This window comes from Mastomys coucha, unplaced genomic scaffold (assembly GCF_008632895.1).
Source record: "Mastomys coucha isolate ucsf_1 unplaced genomic scaffold, UCSF_Mcou_1 pScaffold15, whole genome shotgun sequence".
Lineage (NCBI taxonomy): Eukaryota > Metazoa > Chordata > Mammalia > Rodentia > Muridae > Mastomys > Mastomys coucha.
The window spans coordinates 165,846,391-165,852,191 of record NW_022196897.1 but is presented as its reverse complement, the minus strand read 5'-3'; the positions used below and the strand labels follow the sequence as shown (position 1 = coordinate 165,852,191).

Genomic DNA, 5,801 nt, shown 5'->3' with positions numbered 1-5,801 from the left:
TGTGTGTGTGTGTGAGCGTGAGTGTGTGTGAGTGTGTATGTGTGTGTGAGTGTGAGTGTGTGTGGGTGTGAGTGTGTGTGAGTGTGTGTGTGAGTGTGTGAGTGTGTGTGAGTGTGTGTGTGTGGGTGTGAGTGTGGGTGTGGGTGTGAGTGTGTGTGAGTGTGTGTGAGTGTGTGTGTGTGAGTGTGTGAGTGTGTGTGAGTGTGAGTGTGTGTGAGTGTGTGTGTGTGTGTGAGTGTGTGTGAGTGTGAGTGTGTGTGTGGGTGTGAGTGTGTGTGAGTGTGTGTGAGTGTGTGTGAGTGTGTGAGTGTGAGTGTGGGTGTGGGTGTGAGTGTGTGTGAGTGTGTGTGAGTGTGTGTGAGTGTGTGTGTGTGAGTGTGTGTGTGTGAGTGTGTGTGAGTGTGTGTGAGTGTGTGGGTGTGAGTGTGTGTGAGTGTGTGTGTGTGAGTGTGTGAGTGTGTATGAGTGTGTGTGTGTGCGCACACGTGAGTGCATATACTCACACCTGTGTGCCTGTACCTCTGAAGGCCAGAGGACAGCCTCTATATGGCTCCTCAGTTACCACCCACTATTCTTTGAGATGGAATCTCTCGTTAGCTTGGCACTTACCATGTAAGATACCCTGGCTTCCCAGTGGTTCATAGGGATCCTCCTGGCTCCACCACCTCATACAGAACTTACCACTGTACTAAAGATTTTTTTATGTATTCTGTGGATCAAGGTTACCAGGTTTGCCCAGAGAGCTTTGTGGTCTGAGCTTTCTCCCCAGTCCTGGAGCATGAGTGTAGTGTTCCTGACGACCAACGGTGTTGACTACGCTGTTCAAGTGGCGCCGTCTGTAATCACCCAAAGACTCACGCACAGCGAAGCGAGAGATGTAATAACTGCTCATGTGTCCCTACTCATCACAGGATTCCCTCCATCCACTGTGGGGGACAGTGCTTGGTGTGGACAGAGCATTCACCCAGGGATCTGATTTCACAGGATGTCCCCTCCTGGCACGAATCACACACAGACCCAGAATTACAGAACTCAAATCACTATCTCATTTCTTCTTGAATTTTAGACTCAGTCGCAGTTTCAAATGTGGTTTATTCAAGGGCTTGAATTCATTTTTTTTTTGAATAAATCATTTTGCATTTTCTGGAAAATAGAGATGTTGGCCACAATTGTGTACAATCATTTAAACACAAGAATAAGGAGTTTTTTTTCTAAGGATGCTGCTGCTGGAAAGACTCGCTGTGAAGAATCACTGGTCTGGGTATGGCTGTCTCTAGCATCAGGTCTGACCTGTGAACCTTCACTCTGACCACGGCGATTCGAGCAGTGAGGCGTGGGTGGTGAACGCTGCTTCCTTGTCCCACTTGGCCCGAGCCTCTCTGTTCCTGAACCCTTTCCCAGATGTTCTGCCCTCTGTTGCTCTGCAGAATGGCTCTGCCACCCTGCTTGGTACCTAGTCTCCCTGGATCTGTCTGACACAATGTCTCTTCATGGAACTTAAAATATTTTGTGCTTTTCTAAATCATACAAAGTCTTACTCATGATATAACATGAATGTGAGGTATTCTTTCATTTGAGATGTTGGTAGTTAATGATGTTGCAAAAAAAAAAAAAAAACAACTGCATGTTCCCATTTTTCAAAACAAAAGGTTTGCTTTGCATTTGTCTATCTGTCTGTCAATCCACACACTTACTCACCCACTCACCCATCCATCCATCCAACCACCTGTCCACCCATTAGTCTACCCATCTGTCCATCCATCGGTCTGTCTGTCCATCTGTCCACCCACCCACTCATTCATCCTTCTGTCCATCCACCCACCTGCCTGCTCGTCTGTCTGTCCATCTGTCTATTTATCTGCCTGTCTGTGTGTGTGTGCTCATGTATGTGGGTATGAATACATACCCTCAGGCTCATGTGGTGTGTGTGTGTGTGTGTGTGTGTGTGTGTGTGTGTGTGTAGGACAGAGGACGACTTTCAGGAATCACCAGCTCTGTCCCTGACCACCATGAAACTCAAGCGACCTGCCTTGGCAGCAAGTGCTCTCAAACACTGACTCTGTATACTCTCTTCTGATCTCTAAAAGCAGTGTGGCTGAGAGGACCTCGGCTTCCAGGCTCAGGAGACTGCAGACTTCTCTCAGTCTCAGTTCTTTGTCTGTTAGATGTTAAACACCCTGTGCCTGGCCTGGAGTTGGGTATCCAGCTCAGGAAAGGATGCTGAGGCCATGCCCTCACCAGACACTCTAGGGTTCAGACCCAGCTTGCCTCTGCTGGGAGGACGCGCTCAAACAGCAGACTCTGGCACTTCCTGTTCCCAGTGAGAGGCAGGTGATCAAGTCTAACTTGCAAATCCTTTTAGGATTAAATTAAATGAGATCGTGTACCTGAGACCTTTGGCTTGATGCCTAAGCACTCGGTGAATGACAGCTATCATGACTGTTATCTCTTCGCACCCCAAACTCAAAATGAGTTATTTTTACAACATTTTCAAGATAAGAAAGCTGATTTGACATTCATTTTTATAGCAGGCTCAGGAAATTTCTCTCCAAGCCCCCCACCTCAAGGAGGATTTTCACACTCTGAAATCTCATCTTGCTTAGTGTCTTCTTTAAGATCTGGCGATGGATTCCACTACTTGCAAGGTGCGGGCTAAGTGCTCTGGTGTAGGCAGGAATGTGATCACCAAAGCCCTGCTTCCGGCTGCAGTGTGGACCTCAGTGGGCCTGATCCTTTGTCTACACAGCTTCTTCTTTCACCTCCAAGGTCAGCATCCTCAGCTCTTCCATTATGTTTATAACAGACTCCAGCTGTCTGTCTGGAACCTGGCGGGGATTACCTCCATCTTGCTGAACATTGGGTCAGGATGGCTCTGGGATGAGTGTTGGTTGACTGAGAACAGGAACAAGACTCAGATGCAAGGGGAAGGACAGAGCCCAGCTCTTGGTGAATTGTCCTGGGAGGATCACTTTACCCAGGGACTTTTTTTTTTTTTTTTTTTTTTTTTAACAACCGATCAACTATTGATTTATAAAAATCAAATGTGCTGGCAGAGTGTGCCTAGCTTTCAGCCCAGGTGTGCTCTTCAGGGCAGAGAAGAGGTACAGGGAACAGTGCAGATCTGCTCTGTAGCCAGAACAGGATGGAACCATCAAGGATCATTTCTTGATGTGCACAGGCAGGATCTGTGGTCTCTGTTGTCTGGGTTTCAGATGAGCCTGGCACCAGCTATGGAGGAACCCAGAGCACCTCTGCCTAGTCACAAGCTAAGGTATTTTTGATTCAAGAAAGTTTAGCTTGACAAGGAATACATCAGCCTGTTTGAACCGTTTAAAGGGAACCCTGGAATACTCACCTTAAACAAGAGACATTTGATCCTCGAGGGTCTGGAGGTTGGAAGTGCAAGGTTAAGACACTGGAAGACCACCCCTGGCTTACACAGCCACCGTCTCCAGTCTTTGCCTCTGTCTGTCTGTCTGTCTCTGTCTGTCTGTCTGTCTGTCTGTCTCTGTTCTCTCTCGGTCTTTGTCTCTCTTTCTTTCTGTCTCTCAGTCTCTCTGTCTCTGTCTATCTCTCTCTCTGTGTCTGTCTCTCTGTCTCTCTTTTAACCCTTTAAAGTAAATTTAAAACTTCACAACAGCAGTTGGTCCAATCACAATGCTGTATAACCACCTTTGTGTAGTTATAAAGAACATTTTGTCCATCCAAAAGCAGACCCTGCAGGCACTGAGCAATGTGCCTCTCTCCCTGCCCCCTCAGTCTGCAGAAGGTTTATGTCTTCTTCCCTTCCTGGAGACTCATGGAGGAGGTATAGACATAGCCATGACCTTGGATATCTGGCCTCATCGCTTAGCATGATGCTTCCAAGGTGAACCTTCCTTAAAGTGTATGCCAGGGTATCCTTCTTTCTCACCAGCTCATTCTGTGATGTGCACATAGAGCACATAGGGCAATCTGTCAATCTCCAACTGTTGATGGGCGGATCTATGAGCTCCATGTGGTCCCCTAGGTATCACCATTGTGAGCATGGGTTAATTTATTTTATTTTATGTGTGTGTGTGTGTGTGTGTGTGTGTGTATGTGTGTGAGTGCAGCTGTCCAAAAAGAGCAGATAAGGCTGTCAAATCCTCTGGAGCTAGAATTGCAGATGGTTATAAAGAACCCGTCATGGAGACCAAACTCAGGTCCTCTGCAAGATTAGACTTGTCCTTAGTAACCTAATACCCCTAATCAATAGGCAGTAGTCTAAAGAGCTCTTTGCCCTCTTTTTTCTCTAATCTGCTTTCTCTCCTATCAAGTGTTATTAAGTGTTGGGGGTGTGTGTGCAAGAGATCAGGCTGGAATGAAGGTTGAAAGGGTGGTAGATATAAGAACCCAGTAAAGTAGCTGAAAGATATTTGCCAACACTCATGTTTGCAAGATCAATATTCTACAGATTGAGCCATCTCTCAGCCCTGCTCTGGGATGCGCTTTCTAGCAATACTCCATTGTTTCTGTAACAAAAACAGCTGATTTGTGAGCTGGAACACTTGAGACAAGAGGGCCAGACCTCATTTCCAACATTCCCAAGCCCAAGTCAGCAGGTGTCCTGGCCGTGTGTGGCCTGTCTCCTGCCCACACACCCTATCAACCCCGAGAATACTTCCTCCCAGATATGAAACTGGGTTTCAGGCTCAGCTTTCTTGTTTAATAAAAAAGGATTTTCCCAGTGGTCAACTCTCTGTGGCTGTGCTCTCATTGGAGCTAGAGAGTGGGAAAACTTTTTTTTTTTTTGAATGAGCAGAACTACCCAGGCAGGCTTCAAAATAGTCCTCTGGTTCTGTGTCACCAGACTTTCAAAGAATCAGGGTTTCAACCTGTCAATCCATGTAAAATAAACCAACTGTGGGTAGTATTTCCTAGGGGATGTGGCTTCTTTCATTCCATTTCACATGTGATCCCATTCTTCTAGGGTACCTGGGACACACTTACAGTGATAAGCAGAATATCTTGATTTGGGCAAGAATCTCCCTTTTGCCTGGAGGCCTTTGGGGTCTAACCAGGCTCCATCACCCGCAGCATTTAAAAATGCACTCTCACCTAATGTCTGATACTGTTAATTGGTCCCTAGAGTGAGGCTGGTTAGACCATAGGCCTTAGGGGAGAAGCTGCTCCTATCTGCTGCTTACTGGACACAGTAGCCCACGGGCCCCATAGACTACTGCGTCTCACCCCTTTCATCAGAGAAGTCTCCTTTTTACAGTAGATGGCAATCAATACAGACACCAACATGGAGTCGAAGCACAGCAAGTACTGCAATGTGGAGTGCTCAGCTCTAAAAATGAAGTCTACATCTCGCTCCTCCCCGCAGCCCTCAAGGATCACTGCCAGAGAGGGAGCACGAGAGTGTTGAGAGCCAGTGGTAGTGGATGTCTGCAGTGAAATGGTAGTTGCACAAGGAACTGACAGTGCTTGGGGCCCGAGGGTGTAGCACAAGACCCAAGGACTGTATGCACGAGATCTGAGGTGGGGCTGTGTGCACAAGACAAGCACAAGTTCAAGTCACAAAACCCCATCATGGGTTGAGGAGGCATATGAAGTCCCCACCAAATCTAAAGAGCTGCTGGCAATCGGTGGGCGCTGGGGAAGGCAGAGTCAGTAGGTGGTTCTACACTCATGGACATAGTACATGCAGACAGGAGAGAGAGAGAAGGAGAGGGAGAAGGAGAGAGAGAGGAAAGGGAGAGGGAGAGGGAGAGGGAGAGAGAGGAAAAGGGAGGGAGAGAGGGAGGGAGGGAGGGAGGAAGGGAGGGAGAGGGAGA

At 47.5% G+C, this 5,801-nt stretch overlaps 1 pseudogene; it reads right to left on the bottom strand.

Annotated features, from left to right (window-relative positions):
- The window catches only part of LOC116091847, a 14,666-nt pseudogene that overhangs the window by 7,231 nt on the left and 1,634 nt on the right, over window positions 1-5,801 (bottom strand).